At 38.8% G+C, this 22,744-nt stretch overlaps 1 pseudogene; it reads left to right on the forward strand.

The window, feature by feature from the left end:
• The first annotated feature begins 360 nt into the window (after positions 1–360).
• LOC123463970 lies at positions 361–1,330 on the forward strand (annotated as a pseudogene).
• Positions 1,331–22,744: the final 21,414 nt, after the last annotated feature.

Here is a 22,744-nt window from a genome sequence, read left to right on the forward strand (position 1 = left end):
TACTAGTGATGGACCCACAAAGGATATTTTTAAATTATGTATTTAAGAACAATTAGTCTGGCAGAATCATCAGTTTTGTAGTACTATCATAAATTTTTTGTTGTAAAATTTTAGCTCCATGTGGTAGCTCACACATGTAACTCCAGCACCTCAGAGGCTGAGGCCAGGGCAATAGCTTCAAGTACAAAGTCAGCCTGAGTCACACAGAGTTGCAGGGGAATCTGGACGATCTAGTGAGACCCTGTCACAAACAACAGATAGCGCTGTGCGGGGTGAGTCTGTGTGGCCCGAGTCCTCCGGGCGAGGGGTGCAGGGATCCGCAGGAGGTAGGTCGCCAAGCGGCCCAGGCAGGATGTGGTAATGCCCGCGCATCTGGCAGGTAGACCAGACCATGCTTTCCGAGGAAGACCACGTCGTAGTCATTCAGTTCAGGCACGACTAGGACGCCCCACCTGCATGAAGATGGACAGGGTTCTGTACAGCATCGCTGAAAAGAAATGGAAGATAGTGGAGATCTTCCTCATCTGTTATGAGCCCTGTTTGGCTATCCCAGCTGTCTTAAAGCAAACGCTGGTGTGGCTTGTGCCCCGAGGCATCCTCTCTGGTTCTCCGCAATCTGCCACCCACCTCCGCGAGCATCCGCAGTGCTCGCTGGTGACCCCACTGCTTCCCAAGGACCACCGGAAGAAGTGCTATTTCTACCTCACCTGGACCCAGCTCGCCTACATCGCTGAGGATGAGGACAGGAAGGTTGTGGCTATGTCCTGGCCCAAACGGAGGAGAAACCTGATGATGTACCGCAAGGACCTGTCACCTCCCTGGCTGTGAAATGCTCACAGCGGCACCTTGGCTTGGCCGGAACTTTATCGCTAAAGTTGCACCTTTATTCTAATATACTCAGCGTCCAGGTCCGTGAAGTGTACCCCAAATACTCTGCACATGGGGAAGATGCCTGTGCCTAGAAGCGGGATCTCTTCCAGATGGTGATGAGTTGAGACAACAGCAGGTGCTGAAGAAGGGCAAATACGTGCTTCTGGGCTCCAGGGCCAAGCAGGAGACTCAGGGCAGCCCACTTCCTGGCTCTGAAGAGGCCGGTCAGCAGAAGAGCCTGGCTGGCAGTGATCATGGGGCTGACAGCAAAGGCGGTGCCGATGTCCAGGGCAGCTCGGAAAACTTGGGCTTCACCCCCTACACCCTCGAGCGTCACAGGTCACTGCTGCTCAGGCACTTGGGTCTTCTCTACGGCATCTATCCGTCTTCTCACAGAGACCTGAATTGCTTCTCGTTTTGGACTCAGCACCCACTTTCACAGAGCCTACTGTGGTCGTGAAGGAATGCATGGATGGTCACAGCTTGCTGGGCATGAGCCAAGGAATCTTGAGAACTGCCATGAGAGAACCTTCCCTGGCCTCCCCATACCATGATACCATTGTGTTCTGTTGGCACATGTCTGACTTTGGACAAAGGTTGTCCTGCAAGAGAACTCCTAGAATGCCAAACCGAAAGCAGGGACAGCTCTTGAAGTTCCCCATCTTTCAGGTTTTGACTTTATCTAACTGAGTTTTCACCAGGTGGTCAATCATGACCCCTTCCTCCTTTCTTCCTCTGGAAGTTATATTTCTTGTTTTGTTGTTGCTGCTGCTGCTGTTGCTGTTTTTCTGAAAACTCCCCATGTCCTGCGCTCTCGCTTCTTCTGGAGGTAGTTTTCCTTTTCCAAGTAGGAGAAAGTGATAAAATGTAGGCTTATACTATACATACAAAATCTGTAGATCTTAATAAAAAGGGCATACAGTAGTTAAATTGAGATCTATAATTTAAAAAATTTACAAATTCGGGCTGGAGAGATGGCTTAGCGGTTAAGCGCTTGCCTGTGAAGCCTAAGGACCCCGGTTCGAGGCTCGGTTCTCCAGGTCCCACGTTAGCCACATGCACAAGGGGGCGCACGCGTCTGGAGTTCGTTTGCAGAGGCTGGAAGCCCTGGCGTGCCCATTCTCTCTCTCTCCCTCTATCTGTCTTTCTCTCTGTGTCTGTCGCTCTCAAATAAATAAATTTAAAAAAAAATTTACAAATTCATGACCATTTAATGAGTATGGGACAATCTTCAAGCACTCAAGGGGCTTCAAGTTTCTTTTTTTTTTTCCTTCTTTTTTTTTTTATTAATTACTTTTGTATTCAGCAAATACAGTCGGTTTGGTACCATTATTAGGCTCATCCGTGACCTACCCCCCCCTTGACCCCTCCTTGTTGAGGTATATGGGTCATGCATTGTGGAGATAGCCCACAGTTATGGGTAAGATAAATGTCTCTGCATATCATGACCCAACATGTGGCTCTAACATTCTTTCTGCCCCCTCTTCCGCAAAATTTCTTTCTTATAGGCTTTTTTTAAAATGAATATTGACAGGCTTTTCATCAAAGATGAGTTATGAAGGACAGCCAAGATCTTTAGGAAAACAGTCCAGTTTGCAATTAGTATCTGTATTTCTTTTTGAAGTATGCGTACTTGAAGACTTTTCTGAGAACATTCTGGAAGAGTACCTTTTCACTATCCATTTAAGAGTCCTTTCTATCTTCTCCTCTTCCTCCAACTCCTGTATCAAAATTTGAATTTTGATCTTTCCACAGTGAATATCCCAGTCCCTGACTGTGTGCTCTCTCTACTACTTTGCCTATTTCTTCCCTAACTAATGTCAAACATTCTTCATTAGCTCTTTCTTGTGCCCTTTCCATTTTCAGTAGAGATGATACATAAATAGTTTGGATTTCTGAGAGGGACTGTGTTTCAAACTGTTGTAGCAATTTTTCCTTTAAGTAGTTGAAATGATATTGAATTTGATGGTTTTCTTTCTTTCTTTCTTTCTTTCTTTCTTTTTTTTTTTTTTTTTTTAGGTAGGGTTTTACTCTAGTCCAGGCTGACATCGAATTCCCCGTGTAGTCTCTGGGTGGCCTCGAACTTATGATGATCCTCCTATCTCTGCCTCCAGAGGGCTGGGATTAAAGGCGTGCACCACCACACACAGCTCTGATTTTTTTAATTAAAGCTATTGCTTAAAATTGCTGTTACTACTGATTCCATCATACATTGCTAGTAAATGCTCTTCCATACCACTGGAGAACAGGTTTTTCTCTTGTTGGATGTCATTTCTGTTTGTTTTAGATTAAGATGTTCTGTTTGTCCTGTTGTTTTAGAAGATAGATGATATGAGGGATTTTTGTTTCTTTTCGCAGTGTTTCTAACATCTTTATCAGACAACTCCACTTCCTCCTCATTTTTTCTTTTTCAATTTCTTTTAACTGTTGAAACTTTTTCCCAAAATCACTCATTTTATCAAGTATTTTTATTGTAAAAGAATATGTGTTACAGTCAGAAATCACCCAACCAAGAGAAGCTTATGGGGAAAAAAAAGGTTTATTTTGGCTTACAGGCTCGAGGGGAAGCTCCATGATGGCAGGGGAAAATGATGGAGGGTGAACATCACCTCCTGGCCAACATCAGGCAGACAACAGCAACAAGAGAGTGTGCCAAATACTGGCAAGTGGACACTGGCTATAATATTCATAGGCCTGCCCCCAAAATACACTGCCTATTTGAGGAATTAATTCCCAAATATCCATCAGCTGGGAACCTAGAATTCAGAACACCTAAGTTTATGAACCTGAATCAACCACCATATTTCTTCCCCTGGCCCTGATAAACTGATAACCATACATGATGTAAAATGCAATGCATTCATCCAACTTTAAAATTCCCTATAGTTTTTAATCAATCCCAATAGTATTCAAACTCCCATAATCCAAGATTTTTTAACTGAACCATAATATCAAAAAAATAACCCTCAAAAAAAAAAAAAAAAAACAGGGGCTGGAGAGATGGCTTAGTGGTTAAGCACTTGCCTATGAAGCCTAAAGACCCCAGTTTGAGGCTCGATTCCCCGGGACCCATGTTAGCTATGCACAAGGGGAGTTCTTCTGTGTCTGGAGTTCATTTACAGTAGCTGGAGGCCGTGTCGTACCCATTCTCTATATCTGCCTCTTTCTCTCTCTGTTTGTCGCTCTCACATAAATAAATAAAGATAAACAAAAAAAATTTTAAAAACATAATGGTACATAATAAACACTCACACTGCAAAAGATGGCATTGGGCATAACAAAGAAATATCTAACCAATACAAGACTTAAACAGGGCAAACATCAAATGCTGTAGCTCCAAGACCAACAACTCTAGACAGTGACAAATCTCAAAGTCAGATAATTCCAACAGCAACAAGTCTCTGGAGTTCCAATTCTGCCCCTCCAGCTACGCTATTCACAGTCCTGGGAAACTTCATCTGGGGCCGGCAGCTCTCCTTAGTAGCTGTCTTGTGGTCCTAGCATCTCTGCTAGGTCTCTGCTGCAACCCATAGTTTATCCTGGTGGCTCCATCGGATCTCCATGCAGGCAGTCCTTAGCAGACCTTCTTCACCCTGCCCATAGCCATTTCCAAAATACAAGACCGTGTTGCAAATTCAATGACCCACTCTTTCCTGCATTTCTTATACTCCATAATGCCAGATAGGATACCAATTTATTAATCCCAGGGGAATAAAGTACACTTTGAAGAACAGTATGCTCCAGGAGTATTCAGATCCCTTCAAAAGATTGCATTCTTTCTGTTGTCCCAATGCAGTCAGCTGGCCCAGTCTCAGTGGTTGTAATCTCTCAAACAATTGCAGCTGAACGGGTAGCAGCTTCAGCCCAAAGATTTTATGTTTTCTGTGCCATATCCCTCTGCTCACACCAGTCCATTTCTACATAATACAACCTTTCATAAATTCCCAGGACACAGGCATAATAGCAATCCTTTCATACAAACTGCTTCTAACCCAGTCTCTTTCTCGCCCTCATAAACCAAACCTCACAGTCCTTAGTTCTTACTGCCTTCTGGTCTTCCAACTTTGACCAGAATAGTCCATCAAGCTGTGCGTACAGCTCTGCAAGGCATCTCTTAGGCCAAGGTTTCAAATCCTTCACATTCATCTTGAAAATCAACTCCAAAAGGCCAAAGACACACAGTCAGGTTTCTAGCAGCAATCCCACTCTTCTGGTGCCAACTTACTGTGCAGTCAGGTTCAAGTTGCTGGCAGAAATCACCTGACCATGAGCAACTTGTTGGGGGGAGGATATATTTTTGGCTTACAGGTTCAAGGGGAAGCTCCATGATGGCAGAAGAAATCAATGGCATGAGCAGAGGGTGGACATCACCTCGCCAACATCAAGTGGACAACAGCAATAGGAGAGTGTACGAAACACTGGCAGGTGGACAGGGGATCTAATACCCATAAGCCCACCCCAAACAATACACTGCCTCCAGGAGCTATTAACTCCCAATTCTCCATCAGCTAGGAACCTAGCATTCAGAATACCTAAGTTTAGGGGAAACACCTCAATCAAACAACCACAAAATGATTATAATGAGGCATGAGAAACTCACCGATTCTTCCTGAATCTCTCAGAAGCCTGCTCATTTGTAGCCCACAGGTATAAAAGTATGTGGAAAGAAATTGAGAAAATTCTTGATAGTCAAGAAGAGAAACATGACATGACACGTTTCTTCATGACAATTCTAAATAGAGATAATATTTTTCATTTTTATTTTAGAAAATGAGCAAGGTTTTATTATTTAGTGTTTTGTTGAAATGTTTGAAAAACGTTCAGTTTTAGATCTATATGGGATATTTAATTATGTATATCTTACATGTCTTTCCATTTTACAAAGAAAACTGAAATATGACAGGTGGACAAAAATATCAAATTTGCACAAAGCATGAGGCAGTTGAGGGCTTAGATAAAACAGCATGTGAAAGAGAACTTCCACCTACAGTAATCATAGCAGCCACTTGCCCAGAAATGACCGCATCCATGGCAGCTGCTATTTCCCTGGGGACTCTCCCAGCCACAGCCAAGATGTTGGTGTGGGTACTCTTCTAGTTTTCCTGGAGAAACAATCCCTATCCAGGAAAGGTACTACAACCCTTTTTCCTTTTGCTGCCACTGAGCTTTGCCCTTCTGTGCTCTCCCACTTCTAGTCATAGTTTGAACATTTTCTTTAATTGCCTTATTATTTTTATGCAAATTTTGATTTTTAATACATCCTACAGTTATCTGTAAGTTCCAGATTCTCCCATGTTTCTCTTCTTTTTATCATGCACATGTGCCCTTTTAAAATCTAGATGTGTTGGCCACATTGGAAAAGTGAAGCATCTACCTTGCTTGTTTCTATTACACTACTGAGATTTTAGAGTGCTCTTTCCCACATTTCTCTTCAGACATCTTTTCTCAAGAATTAAAAATCTAGTGGCACTGGACTATTTTTTAAGTATTTTATTTATTTATTTATGAAATAGAAAGAGACAGAGAGAAAGAGAGAATGGGCACACTAGGGCCTATAGCCACTGCATATGAACGCCAGACACATGTGCCCCCTTGTGCATCTGACTTATGTGGATCCTGAGGAATCAAACTGGGGTCCTTAGGCTTTGCAGGCAAAATGCCGTAACCTCTAAGCCATTTCCCCAATCTGCACTAGACCATTTTTATCAAATAGAAAGCAAGTATAGCTATTACTGGGAAAGGTTGAGATGGAGGACACCCAGTCTTTATAAAGGCACACAGAGCAGTAAAATCTCAGATCCTAAAAACAATTTTTATCTTTTTAATTTTAATTTTAGAGAAATTTATTACAATTTTACATAATGTACATGTAAACAAATTATACCTTATTTTGCTCTAATTAAAACCACCTGTATAATCAGGAAAATAGCACTGAGTGAATAGACCCTGCCTCGTCATTCCTCTATGAATCTGCCCCAATCCTGATTCCAGAGCACAGAGCAAAGCTTTGAAAGAAGGCAGCTCCCAAATCGAGTTGATGAAATGACCTCTTGCCAGTCTCTTGGGAACACTGCCTTCCTTAATGCTCCAGTGGCTCTTTGAAAAGAAATGTTCCCATTGTCACAGAAGAGCAGATTTTTATTCCCAAAAACACAACCAGCAGATGTCCCCCAAATCCTAAGGCAACTAGGATGATGGCAGTTTGTGGAATTTTCCCGTCCCTTATGGTGCTTGGAAAATATCTGTGCAACCACCTGTGTTCTCTCCATTTGCCCATGCAATCAAAGCTGTTTTATAATGGAGCCAAATTAAACAATAAAGTGTTCTGAGGAATCATAAGTATGTCCTCTAACTTACATCCTTCACAACGATGGAAAGAACAATTTTAAGAGCTACAGAATACATTTAGACTTTGAAAACTATGTGTCCTGTCCTTTTCACAAATTAATTTGCCTTGTGGCATTGAACACTTTCTTTCGATACATGAAGGAAAATAATACAAAAGTTATGACTCTGCATTCTTGCCAACATACATCCATGCTATGATTGTAATGTTCCACATTTTGTATCAATCACCCCATTTAATCCTCACCACCCTGTAATTTAGCAGTACTTATCTTTATTTCACAGGTAAGCAAAGAAAACAGTGAAACTGGTAGAAACTGATGGAGAAATACTCACAGTCATTTCTACCTGAAGTCCAACTGCATGCTCTCTCAGCCTCACTATGCTACCTCTGTTAGAAAAAATAAACCCAAATCTGAAAGGCTACAAAACTATCTGCTAACTCTTAAACTTGTTTGTTAAAAATCAGTGCTACAACAGTAAAAGATAAAAAAAAATTTCTGTATCTCATTCTATTCTTGGCAAAGCTGTATTGTCAGTGAAGCAGCATGAGTTATAACTTCATTTATGTATAGCAAGTGAGGAAGGGGAAGCTGACTTAAAACGATTTACTTTATTTCACAAAGGAAAGCTTTCTGCTTTTATTTTCTAAGTAATCTTATGCATAAGCATCATTTCTCCAACATACCTATACACAAATTTGTTTATAGGGTACAAAGGAGAATATGCTACACTCTTCGTTCATTCCTATGCTAATTGTGGCATTTTATATAAGAGGCTTTCCTGAATAGTTTTGCCAACTGTGTAGTAATGTTGTGATATAACCTTTAGGTCACACATAACTCAGCCAAAGTAACCAAAATCTTTTAATTCAGCAGAATTTGGATGTGGTCCCTTCATAAATAAAGAAAATTCAGGAAAAGGAAAATGATGGTCTTTGAAAGTAAAGAAACAATGCCAAAGGAAAGGCAGCCAGGGTCTGGTTCTATAGTCTCAAGGACAATAAGGCCAGTGCACTTTCCTAGGGCACCTTAATATACTGTAAAACTTTCTAACTATGGCTATGATGCCCTCATCACAAAATCAGCTGATGGATCTGTGTCTTGGACTTTCTTCTCTTGCTTCAACCTGTATGCTTTGGTGACTCTGTCAGCTGGATATGAATAACCCACAGAAAGTCTTATAATAGACCCATGTTATTCTTGCAGCACTAAATCAGCAAGGTTATCCTTTTACCTTCTAAACCTTTTGCTCTTGGACCAGGGTTTTTTGTTGTTTTTTTTTTTTGTGATTGTCTGTTTCTTTACTGTCAATTACCAACACCATAACATTATGTCATTTTGGCTTTTTTTTTTTAAATCCTTAACTTGTCACAAACATTTGCAGCCTCTAAGACTGTTCACTCTACCTCCATTTCCTTACTTCCTTGATCCCCTTCCTTCCTGCTTCCATGCTAGCTTCCTTTAGTATTTCAGATTCTCATCAATTCTCACCAAAACATGAAGGTGGACTAGAGAGATGCTTAGTGGTTAAAGCACTTGCCTGCAAAGCCAAAGGACTCTGTTTCCATTTCCCAGGACCCATGTAAGTCAGATGCCAAAGGTGGTGCATGCGTCTGTAGTTCATTTGCTGTGGCTAATGGCCCTGAATTGGCCTCTCTCTCTCATAAATAAAAATAAAATATTTTTTAAAACTTGAAGGTACCTTGTTGAAAGTATTTTGTTTATCTTTTCTTAGTTATAAATTTACTTAGTTTATAAATTTATAAATTTTCTTAGTTTATAAATTACTGTGATTCTCTTCAAAACTTGAAAAATACTTTACACTGCCAACCACCCAACTGATTCTAGTTTCTAATTATTGAAGACATGGAAGCTTTATAGCATCTAATAGCAGGAAAAGCTATACATGTATTCAAGTATATATGTATTCAAGTGTTTCAGTATTCAAGTCTCCAAAAATTTAATGGTTTGATAAGATCATAGAGAAAGGCAAATCAGCCAGTAACCTGGGGAGATACTTGGCACCTCTGTATTCCAAGCACATCAGAAGGCTAACCCTTGTTAGAAGTATTCCTGCCACAGGAAGGGTGTCTGTAGTTCAAGTAGAAAACTTCTGGCCACTGTTATAAAAACTCTCCAGGTAAAACTTGTCTCTGTACTCTTCACTCTCTGGGTATTCTCTTGATATTCAGATGCAAAGGGCAGTTCCTACATCAAACTTAAACAGCTTACTTAGAAAAATTTCAGCTGTTCCTACCAATAAATGATAGGCATCTATCCTCAATCTGCAATGAGGAATATCAACATGACAGTCCTGTAGTGCATTCCAAAGCCCAAATCAAAATATTGTCTGTGAAAAATGTCCATGGGATATAATATTTATCCACTTAATTCATTTACTGTACTCAATAAGTACTTACTGAGTGCACAAACTTTTAGGCATATCAGAAACAAAGTCCTCAGGGGACTCACATTTCAGTAGGGAGAGGACAGAATAAACTAAATTAAGCACATGAATATATAATATGTGAAGCTATAACATGTGTTATAAGTAAAATAAGTTAGGGAGAATAAAAGGAATATATATAAAATGTGACTAAGTGAGCTGGGTTTATCTGAATAATAAATTGATAGGAATGAAGAAACAAGCTTGGCTTTGTATCTATTTCATAAAACTGTTATAATAAATTCATGCAAAGTGTGTGGTTCCAAACGCTTTGTCTTTCATAGCTCCAGAATACGGAAGACTGAAATTGACCACACTCACTCTATTGGTTCTTGGGGACATGTGTTCTGCATGGCTCTGGATGATCTTTAGCTCATGGCAACATCACTCTAATCTCAGTTGTTATGCACTCCTGACATTCCTCCCTATGTCCTCTTGTAGTAACATTCATCACTGGATTGGGAGCTCATGCCAAACCCAGGATAACTTCATCTTCAGATCCTATCTAACTGTATCTTCAAAACCCTTACTTTCAGATAAGGTCACATTTTGAGGCTCCAATTTTATATTAATGATGGCTAGTGAAGCCCTTTATTAAGTAGTCTAATTTGCTTCTTTGATGAGATTAGTCAACTGAAGTCTGCATACTTAGACTATAGTCTTTAAACCTAAGTTAAAGGAAAATCTTTTTTTTTAATTTTTTTTTAATTTATTTATTTGAGAGCGACAGACACAGAGAGAAAGACAGATAGAGGCAGAGAGAGAAAGAATGGGCGCGCCAGGGCTTCCAGCCTCTGCAAACGAACTCCAGACGCGTGCACCCCCTTGTGCATCTGGCTAACGTGGGACCTGGGGAACCGAGCCTCGAACCGGGGTCCTTAGGCTTCACAGGCAAGCGCTTAACCGCTACGCCATCTCTCCAGCCCGGAAAATCTTTTTATAACATGTATTTTACTTTCTTTTAAAGTGTATTATGAGAATCCACTTTTGCATATACTGTAAAGCTTTAAATGACTGTAAATAGTTTAGAAATATTTAGAAAGAACTAAGCCAAAAACAAATTTAAGGACATTGTTGCAGTCCGGTCCGCATTGCTGGTAGAAATCACCCAACCAAGAGCAGCTTCTGGGAAAAAGAGGTTTATTTGGCTTACAGGCTCGAGGGGAAGCTCCACGATGGCAGGGGAAAACGATGGCATGAGCAGAGGGTGGACATCACCCCCTGGCAAACATAAGATGGACCACAGCAACAGGAGGGTGTGCCAAACACTGGCATGGGGAAACTGGCTATAAAGCCCATAAGCCCGCCCCCAACAATACACCCCTTCCAGGAGGCATTAATTCCCAAATCTCCATCAGCTGGGAACCTAGCATTCAGAACACCTAAGTTTATGGGTGACACCTGAATCAAACCACCACAGACATATAGGTGAAAATACATAATGAAAATGTAATCTTAAATACATTCATACAGAAAATAATCTAGTAGACTAGACACTTTTATTAAAAAACAGAAATTGGCATGAAAAACAAAATGGCTTAGCAGTCAAGGCACTTGCCTACAAAGCAAAGGACCCAGGTTCAATTCACCAGAACCCATGTAAGTCAAGTGCACAAGGTGGCACATGTATCTAGAGTTCATTAGCAGCAGCTGGAGGCCCTGGTGCACTCTCGCTCTTTCTCTCTCTCTCTCCCTCTCTCCCTCTCTCCCTCTCTCCCTCTCTCTCTCTCTCTCTCTCTCTCTCTCTCTCTCTCTCTCTCTCTCTCTCTCTCTCTCTCTCTCTCTCTCTCTCTCAATCTATCTCTGTCTCCTCCACCCCCTGCCACAAATAAGTTTTGTAAAAAGACAGAAATTGTCAAGATGGATACAAAAGAAAGATATCTCATTACATAAGGACTTTAGATTAAACGATTAAGAGAAGAATATACCACACAAACTAAAAGCATTAGGATATTGGAGTTGCTATAGTATTATCAGATAAAATAGACTTTAAGAGTATTACCAAAGATAAAGATGGACAATTTGTAATGGTAAAAGTGTGATTTCATCAGTTCATTCCCCACTTAAGGCCCATGCATCCCAAGGAAGCACAAACAAGCTGTAATCTGGCAAGAGCTCAATAAAAAGTGTTACCTTCAGTAGCACAGAAAGGATGTTGCATTGTGACCACTCATGGAGATGTAAATAAAGAAGCAATAGTACTCAGTGCCACTGGGTGTTTCAAAAACCTCAAGCCAGGGCTGGAGAGATGGCCTAGCGGTTAAGCGCTTGCCTGTGAAGCCGAAGGACCCCAGTTCGAGGCTCGGTTCCCCAGGTCCCACGTTAGCCAGATGCACAAGGGGGCACACGCGTCTGGAGTTCGTTTGCAGAGGCTGGAAGCCCTGGCGCGCCCATTCTCTCTCTCTCCCTCTACCTATCTTTCTCTCTGTGCCTATCGCTCTCAAATAAATAAATAAATAATTTAAAAAAAAAAAAACTCAAGCCAGTGTTTCACCACATTTTTTTTCTTTTTTTCCAGAATACTCTGATTTATATAACTGGTCAATTTATCATCTGTTGACTATAGCAATACTTTGATTTTCCTTTAAAAATCTTTATTATTAAAATCATATGCAGATCCAGAAAAAAAAAGTCAATGAAATTGAGAGCAATCCAGCTTTTCAAAACTATAGAGAAACCACATCTGTCTCCAATTCTCCCCTTCCCCTTGTGCCCCTGTTTCTTAAGCCTCTGTTAAAATGCTGCCTACTACATCATATCTTACTACTATTTTATTTAAGTTAATACTACATCATCCAATGGAGTAGTGATCATCATAAACATCAGTTCTCCATAAAGATCCTCTAAGTTAATCCATTCAACTTGTAACATATTGCCATACCTTTTCATATTTGGTTACTTTGTGGGACAATGAATAAAAGCAGTTCCATTTTTTTATAACTCCTAGTATTCTGCAAATGCCAGACTTGTTACAATTCACTGTATCTATCCTTCCCTACTTGTATAGAAGAAATACATAAACACAGACTTAAGGAGAGAAATGGAAAAGCTATACAAACAATATTGTACCATGATCCCAGTAGGAATATTGCACTATCAGAAGATGGAATTCCTTTCCTTGAAGAGAGAGAAGTTCTTCTATAAATGTGTTCCTCCAATTTGATTATTTTCAGCTACAAAATGCTAGGAGACTGCTTTGTAAAATGACTTGCCTTAAAAGATAAACGTGGCACGTTTCCTTTTGCTGTACCCAACAAAAGAGTTGCTAAAAGATAACTGTATTTCCTTGGCAGAAGGTGAAAATGTATCTGTAAATTATTACCATGAATCATACCAAATTGAAACAAGCTGTTTGTAGAAGAAGAAAAACATCAAAGAAAAGTTATTAGAGTAGAATGCTGTTGGATTCTGAATGCTGTCTAGTCCACAGACTAGAAAACATCTATAAAGGATGAATGAATTTCACTTCTGTTTGCTATAATTTCAAAGTAAATTTTACTGCAAAAAAAGATACCAGATATTTTTTTCCACAACACAACTTTCAAATAAATACTGTTGCAGACTCTTCTTTATGTAGACATACGCACATATAGATAAATGTGTACTACACACATGCACACACACAAGCTTCTTACATTTCTCACTTTGATTTTTGTTGTTGTTGTTTTTGTTTTTTGAAGTAAGGTCTCACTCTAGCCCAGGCTGACCTGGAATTCACTATGGAGTCTCAGGGTGCCCTTGAACTCACAGTGATGCCTCCTGAGTGCTGGGATTAAAAGGAGTGCTGGGATTAAAAGCGTGTGCCACCACGCCCAACTTACATTTCTCTCCTTATAGCATAATATGCAGACAATTCTTCTCAGTCACTCTATGTTACATGTTTTCTTGTGAAAAGTTAAAATCTCCAAGAGTTACTGTCTACTACAATTTTGTTGAATTTTTCCTCATTCCCTCATATTTATAGTAACCCTAGTACTTCTAGTTTTATTTTTAAGATATAAAAAGTTTCACGTACCTCTATTATTTGAGTTACAAGAAGACAATTAAAGCTAGGTGTGATGGCTCACGCCTTTAATCCCAGCACTCGGGAGGCAGAGGTAGGAGGATCACCATGAGTTCAAGGGCACCCTGAGACTCCATAGTGAATTCCAGGTCAGCCTGAGCTAGAATGAGACCTTAGCTTGAAAAGCAAAAAAATAAAAAAGATAATTAAAATTGCTATGTAATGGGGACTAGGAAAAATGGATTTTACCCTTTAAGAGTACCTACTTCATTGCCAAACTGATAGTTCAAAACAAAGGAAAGTTTGTGCTGCTGTGAGTGACCTAGATTTAGCCATTCAAAATCCATTCATTTTGGTCACTTTCTTCATCACCTTAACTAGTCGTCTGGCAATCCACATTGGTCAGGGCTTAATAAATCAGTTAAGTTTCAATCTATTTATTCCATCAGTATAGTCAAAAGGAGTATGAATGAAAAAGTATCCTCTGTTTATCCTCTTTATTATCACTGGTGATGAAGAGCCTTGGAGTTTGTTTTATACAGACAGAAAAGTGTTGTGAGCCACAGCTCATCTCCCAGTTTTCCACAGAAAACAATCCATTAGAAGTAGAAATATGGCTTGTGTGGGTTATTAATTCTACCCTTTATTAACCAAAGATCTCTCCTGTAGCCCACCATCACAGCCATAGTAAAAAACCAGCCCCTTCAACATGAAAGAAAGAAATAGACTTAAGGGATCAAATGGAAGTGATTTCTTTTAGAGGTTTGATTGCTACCAGGGTAAAAGCTTGCTGGATTAATGATATTAAAAAAAGAAAAAAGTTCTTATGCAGTTTTTTGGAATCTTAATATTCAAATTACATATACATGGGTATACACACACATGTAGAAAGACATGTACACACATGTATACCCACACACACTTTTCAGATACTTCACTTACTCAGAGAGCAGATGTGGATACATTTTTTGTGCCAAAGTCTAAGGAATACTATCCACTCTTCAACTACCTTGTTTTCATTCATTCTACAAAAATTAAGTTTCCCAAAAAATATTTCTATGATGATATCATATGTCAAGCACTGGAGAAGAGAGGAGAGTCCATTGATATGTGTGGTCTTTGTGGTTCTTGGGGAAAGGGAGCACTTCTTGATCCACTATTTCTTGATTATGTAAACTCTATATTGAGGCCAGCTTCAAGGTCTAGCTAACCCTGTGAACTCCTGTCTTAGTATGCCACATACTCAGAATATATTTAGCCACAAAACTGAGACCCTCATTATATTTTTAATTTTTTAATATTTTATTTTTATTTATTTATTTGATAGAGAGAATGGGAGCTCCAGGGCTTCTGGCCACTGCAAATGAACTCTAGATGCATGTGCCACCTTGTACATTTGGCTTACATGGGTCCTGGGGAATTGAAACAAGATATTTTGGTTTTGCATACAAATGCTTTAACCACTAAGCCATCCTTCCATCCCCTCATTACATCTATGTCAGAAGACTGTGAGAAAGTTACATTTAACTGTAGCAAATTTTTTTTAAAAAAGTTCTCTTCCTGTCCTAGAAAGCCTTGCTTCTTCTATTTCCCCTTCCCAGATGTGTAAAATCCTCCAGCTTCTCTGCCTTACTCAGCAAAATGAAAACCATATTTGTTTTCCAAACCTTCCTGTCTGCTAAACCCACAATGGTGCTTCCATGTCTCTGAAAGGTTTCAATTTATAGTTATATCAATTCTGACTTATTTTAGACTATGATATGGATGGATAGATATGTGCATTCTGCTCATTTGAACCTTGGCCACTAAACTAATGGCTCATGCAATCAATCTTTCACCATATCATTTACCTGAGCAAATGTACCCATGGCCATCAATTCTGAATTTAGGGGGAAAAAAAGTCACAATTGGATTCATGACTACATAGAACAAGCCCAGATCTGGTTCTGCTTTACTGCTCAGCCTTAAACTAGCTTCAGACCAGAAGCCCAAGTGCACACTGAAATCAAATTTTTATTTTCCTAACACAAACATGATGGGGCTACTTATAGACAAATCTACATATTTCTGTAGAACCTTCTGTTGGCGTAACCAATCCTGTCTAAATTCACCCATTTATCATCCAACCATTCCTGTTTTCAATATAAAATCCAAACACAACTCTTCAACCACACGTTCAGAACACTTTTAGTACTCTTAGGTGCAAAATAAGAAGAAATAAGAGTTGTAAGAGAGTAAAATAAATCATGACAATCATATTTATTCTATAAAAGCAAATGTTCCTGATTTTTTAATAATTAGAAAGTTGGGTATAAAATGCAGACAATAGATAGTAAATCCTCAGTAAGTGCTGTCTTATTATTATTGCTATATTATTTCTATCTGTTTCTCTGTTAACCACTGAAACAGGAGCCAAAGCAAGTATCCTTCAAAAACAGGTACTTATTCAACAAACAGGAGGGAAGAAGGATGATTCTTGCCAAGGATGAGTTTTAATTGATGATGGCTATAGCACTAATGAGGCTGCCTCCCACGGTTATGGCTCCCATTCCAAAGTACCCCTCAGAGGGGCAGCCATGGAGGCAAACAGAAATGACCTGTTCTGCTGTCAAAACCTCTGTGAGGCAACATCAATAAAAAAGAGTTGAACCAAACCCCCATCTTCAAGTCCATATTGTCAGCTCTTGTCATGCGTAGGAGATGTCTCTCTATGGTATTAACAGTCAATGAAATAACGAGAGAAACTGAGTGTTACTCTACAGTGATTCTCATAATAGATGACCAGTGTGTATTATTAAGAAAGCATGGTGACATGAAAATACTTATTCAAGACTGGAAAAAATTAAACCTGCACAAGTCAGCACATATTTCAATACAATAAAATTTTATAGCACCTTTAATCTCAGAACTTCTCTCACTCCAAAGTCCACAATTAAACACATGAAAAATATCTGGAACCAGTCCACTTCTCTCTCTCTCTCTCTCTCTCTCTCTCTCTCACCCTCTCACTCTCTCTCTCTCTCTCTCTCTCTCTCTCTCTCTCTCTCTCTCTCTCTCTCTCTCTCTCTCTCTCCCCACTGCCCTAACTTTGTTATCAGTGAATGGCATCCCTTTTCTGGGTGGCTAGTCATCTCCTGTTGCCTTCTTTCCACTCATAAGTGCTTGAAACTACTTATATATTTCACCCATGCCTAAAGCCCTTCAGTAACTTTATACTGCTCTTCTAATAAAGGTATATTTGTGCATTGTGTATGAAGAGGCCAGAAAACAACCTCAGGTATCATTCCTCAAGAACACTGGCTGCCTTTTTTAAGCTTTTTCTTGACAACTTCCATACGTGTAGAGAATATATCATGATCACAGTGCCCTCCTGCAACCCTCCCTTTTCCCCCACCCTAATCTGCCCTCCATTGAATTCCTTCTTCTTTCTAACAAGTCTCTCTTCTATTCTGCATTCATCATTTTTTTTTTCTTCTATTATGCAGGTATTGTGTAGGTACTGTCAGCCACTGTGAGGCTAAAATTGCAGTGGCCACTTTGTGTGCTTTTTTTGAGATATGTCTTTCACTTGCCTAGAATTTGCTAAGTAAACAGACTGGCTAAACAGCAAATCCCATAGATTCATCTGTCTCTACCTTCCCAGCCCTGGGAATACAAGCATATGCCACCATGACTGACTTTTTTAAATGAGTTCTTGTAAATCAAACTTAGATCTTCATTCTAAGAAGACTAGTACTTTACCAAGTGAGCAATCTTCAGCCCCAAATCTTAAACTTGTTACAATGGGCCACAAAGTCCTTCACCATCTAACCCGTTGCCTCTGTTCAACCTCCCCTTACACTGCCCTCTCAGTTACTCTCTGAGGTTTCAGCCACTCCTCTGCTTTTTGTTCTGCAGGAAGCACTGGACCTCCTGGAAATACTTTTGTCATTTCGTCCCTTTGCAAACTGCTCTTCCCAGGAAGTCTCCATGTCTGGCCCTTTACATTATTATAGCTCCCCTGAGATCTATACCATTATCCCACGAACACTTTGCTGCTCATATTTTGATGGCCCTTGCTTTGTCCAACACCATCTTCCCCTTGTTTCTATTAACGTATAGCCCAGAATAGCCAGTAATTGTCGACTTTATCCACTAGCTTATAAATCCAATAGAAGAAACTAGTCCTCTTACTTCTTGTGTATCCCATGTTCAAAGGAGTATCTGACAGGGAGTTAGAGTTCAGCATACACCTTTGATCAAAGAATGAAGGAACTCTCCCTATTCTCTCTTCTAATTTTCTCCCAGTTTTACTATGGTTGGACTTGCAAATAAAAAATTGTTTTATAGTTGGGTTTATTATGTGTTTTTTGGTTTGTGTAGTATGCACGATGTATATCCATGTCTGGGTGCACAATGTAGGCACACATATGTGCAATTGTTGCCACCCTATGCACAAGCATGCAAGGACCAGAGGAAGACATTGAGTGCCCTCTTATTGCTCTTCTACTTTATTTCTCTAAGACAGAGTCTCTCACTGAAACTGCAGCTTGTTGTTTTCTGTTATGCTGGCTGACAAATAAACCCCAATGACATTCCTGTCTTTGCCTCCCTCAGCAGTGGGCTTACAAGAATGTGAAACCACTCCTGGATTTTTATGTAGGTGCTAGGGAATCAAACTCAGGTCCTTGTGCTTGGGCAGCAAGTACTCTTACCCACTAAACCATCTCCCCAGCCCCTATAATGTGATATTTTGATATAAATTTGTGTTGTGCAATGATTCACATAAGCAAACTAATTAGCATGTGTATCAACTCATGAGGTTCCCATTTTGCATATAGGTAATCAAGAAAATTTTAAAGATAAAATAGATTATTATTAGCTATACATTAGATTACCAAAACTTATTTGTACAATCAGCCAACACCTCCTCATTTCTCAAACCTCTTGTCCTTGTCAAATGTATTTTATTCTGTTCATTATTTCATAATTAAATGTCCAAAATGTAGAAACTAATTTCCTATTTGAATATAGAACTTGTGATATTTAAATATACAACGGGATTATAAATAGACAATTCAAGAGGCAGTACTAAGGGGAAAATTCATAGCACTAAATGCCTTCATGACAAAGACAGAGAGAGCCCAAATTAATAACCTAACCAGCCACTTAAAGGCTTTGGAGAAACAAGAAGAATCCAACTCTAAAAGCTCCACACAGAAATAAATAATCAAGATCAGAGCAAAAAATAATGAATTGGAAATCAAGAAAGCAATTATGAAAAACAGTGAAACAAAAAGTTGGTTCATTGAAAAAGTAAACAAGATTGATAAACCCTTGGTCAATTTAGCCCAATGAAAAAAAGAGAAGTCTCAAATTAACAAAATCAGAATGAAGAGGAAGAGGTCACACCAGGCACAAATGAAATTGGAAGAATCATTAGGACATACTTCTAAAACCTCTACTCCACAAAATTGGACAATCTGGAAGAAATGGATGAATTTCCACACACATACCATGTACCAAAAATAAATTTGGAGCAGATTAATGTCCTAAAAAATCCTATTCATTGAGATTGAAACAGTAATCCAAAACCTACCTCAAAAGAAAAGTTTGGGACCAGATTGCTTCTAGGCTGAATTCTATCAAACTTACATTGAAGAACTGAAGCCAATTTTTCTCAAACTGTTTCACATAATTGGAGAACAAAAAAATCCTCCCCAACTCCTTTTATGAAGCTATGATCACCCTAAAATGAAAACCAGACAGAGATATAACAACAAAAGAAAAGTATAGGCCTATATCCCTGAGGAACTTAGGTCAAAAATCCTAAACAAAATCCTCACAAACCAAATTTAACAACACATCAAAAGCATTATCTACCTTTACCAGGCAGGATTCATCCCAGGGATGAATATGGAAATGAGTCAACACAATACACCTCATAAATCATTTTAATCACAAGAACCACATGATCATTTCAATAGATGCAGGGAAGGCTTTGTCAAAATACAATATCACCAAAATCAAAACACTGGAGAAAATAAGCATGGACAGTTTATATCTCAACTCAATAAAAGCTATATATAAAGCACAGAAAACCCAAATAATATGTAATAGAAAAAGACTCAAGGAGTCCCTGTTTAGATTGGGAACAAGACAGAGGTTCCTACTTTCACCACTGCTCTTCAACATAGTACTAGAAGTGCCTAGCCCAAACAATAAGACAGGAGAAAGTAATAAAAGGGATACAAATTAGAAAGGAAGAAGTCAAACTATCCCTGTTTGCAGATGATATGATCCTATCCATAAGTGATCTGAAAGTTTCCATATCAAACTTCTAAAGTGATTAATTCCTTTAGCAAAGTGGCAGGATATAAAATCAATACACAAAAATTAGTAACCTTTATATGTGCAAAGGATAAATATACAGACAAAGAAATCAGCATGTTTATTCCATTTCCAATAGCCACCAAAAAAAAAAAAATTAAATACCTTGGAATAACACTTGGGAAATACCTATATAATTAAAACATAAATAACTCAGAAAGAAATGGAGGAGGACTTAAGCAGATAGAAAGACCTCCCATTCTCCTGGATAGGTATAATTGATATTGTGAAAATAATAATTATACCAAAAGCAATGTACAGATTTAATGCAATACCAATAAAAATACCAGTATCATTTTTCACAAAGATAGAAAAAATTATCTCAAGCTTCATATGGAATGGCAGCAGGCCTCAGATATCCAAACATATCCTCAGCAAAAGAAACACTTCTGGAGGTATCAGCATGTCCAATCTAAAGTTATATTACAAAGCCATGGTAACAAAAACAACATGGTTCTGGCATAAAAATAGATATATGAACCAATACAACAGATTGAAGATCAAGACATTAGGTCAGGTAGCTACTGTTACTTGATCTTTGACAAAGGTAACAATAATGTAGAAAAACGAAGACAGTATCTTTGACAAATTGTGCTGGACAAATTGGATAACCATATAGAGAAAAATGAAACTAGACCCACTCATCTCACCCTACACAAAAATCAATTCCAAATGGATTAAAGATCTCAATATAAGACCTGAATCTCTTCAACTACTGGAAGAAAAAGTAGAAAGAACTCTCCATGATACAGGAGGAGGACTCCCTGAATAATAACCCAGCACCCGAGGAAATTAAACAATCCCTCAACCAATGGTATCTCATGAAGCTAAAAACTTTTTTCACAGACAAACATACCATGAGGAGAGCTAATAGATGGCCCACAGAATGGGAGAAAACTTTTACCAGCTGTACCTCCTAATATCTAGGATCTACAAGAACGAAAAAAATAATTAAAAAGTCAAACAACCCACTCAAAAAAATAGAGAACTGAATAGGGAGTTCGCAGAGGAAGAATTACACATGGGTAACACACACTAAAGAAAATGTTCAACATCCCCAGCCATTGGGAAAATGCAAATTAAAACAACTATGAGATTCCATCTTACTCTAATAATAATGGTGATCATTAAAAAAAATCAAATGATAAAAAATATTGGTGAGGATGTGGGGAAAGAGGAACCCTCATTCACTGTAGGAATGCAAACTTGTACAATCACTATGGAAATCAATATGGAGATTACTGAAAAGGATGCAAATAGAATTACCAACAGACTCAGTTATTGCCTTACTGGGCATTTACCCTAAATGCTCCATGCTGCACTACAGAGAGATTTGCCCAGCCATGTTCATAGCTGTTCAATTCATAATAGCTAAGAACTGGAAACAACCCAGGTGTTCATCACTGGGTTGGTTGTGGTACATATACTCAATGGAATTCTACTCAGCAGTAAGAAGAAATGATACAATGAAATTCATTGGAAAATGAATGGACTCAGAGTAGATCATACTCATTGAACACACACAATCACAGAAAGACAAATGCCACATGTTCTTATACATCTGTGGTTTCTAACCTGGGTCAGCTTGAGTTTCTGGCATACCAGATAGGCAAGTTGAGTCCCAGACAATAGAAATGGAAGGGCTGGAGGGGGGGGTGAAAGGTAGGGTGACAGGAAATAAATACAAAATGAAGTGGTACCATAGGAACCTTTCCCCTTGAAGGTAGACTAAAAGATATAACCTTCAACAGGAGTACAGGGGGAATGACCAAAAAGAAGAGTCCTGGAGGAGGTGGGATGAAACCTAATCTTCAAAAACATTGGCTCTGATATGTAACTTGCAGGAGCAGAAATAGGTGTTACCCACATTGAGCTGTAGATTGGAAAGACCTATGTGGCCCCAAAACAAGACATATATATAATATGTCTTGTTACATATATATTTAGAGAGAGAGAGAGAGTGTGTATGTGTGTGTGTGTGTGTGTGTGTGTGTGTGTGTATATAAAGAACTGAATAGGGAGTTCTCAGAAGAAGAATTACACATGGGTAACACACACTAAAGAAAATGTTCAACATCCCTAGCCATATATATATATATAGTCAGCTTTAAAAACCAAGGAAGCCTTGGGCTGGATAGATTGCTTAGCGGTTAACACACTTGCCTGTGAAGCCTAAGGACCTAGGTTCAATTCTCCAGTACCCACATAAGCCAGATGCACAAGATGGTACATTCATCTATAGTTCATTTGTGGTGGCTGGAGGCCCTGGTGTGCCCATTCTCACTCTATCTGCCTCTTTTTCTCCAATAAATAATTAGATTAAATATAAATAAATTATATAAAATAAAAAGAGAAGAAACGCTGAAATTTGCAAAATGTGCAGAAGAAATAAGGCTGATAAAGAAACAAAAACATTTCTGATTTTTATATCTAACTGGAAATTCCCATGAAGAAAAACAAAGTAATAAAGAACATTAGGTCAAAATAAGGAAAATCTGTATAAAAAGACATGTGAAAAAGCTTAAAATATTTCAAATATATATAACTATAATCAGGAATCTGTTTGAAAATAATAACAAACATGTGGACTTCATAATGCACTCCAAGTCATCAGGTTAGCCCAATATAACAACTTCTAGATACTTTAAACTTAAGATAGAAAATTTTTAGGTATCTTAATCTATCCTTGTTGACTTCATGCTTCTTTTA

This window comes from Jaculus jaculus, chromosome 10, assembly GCF_020740685.1.
Source record: "Jaculus jaculus isolate mJacJac1 chromosome 10, mJacJac1.mat.Y.cur, whole genome shotgun sequence".
Classification (NCBI taxonomy): Eukaryota; Metazoa; Chordata; class Mammalia; order Rodentia; family Dipodidae; genus Jaculus; species Jaculus jaculus.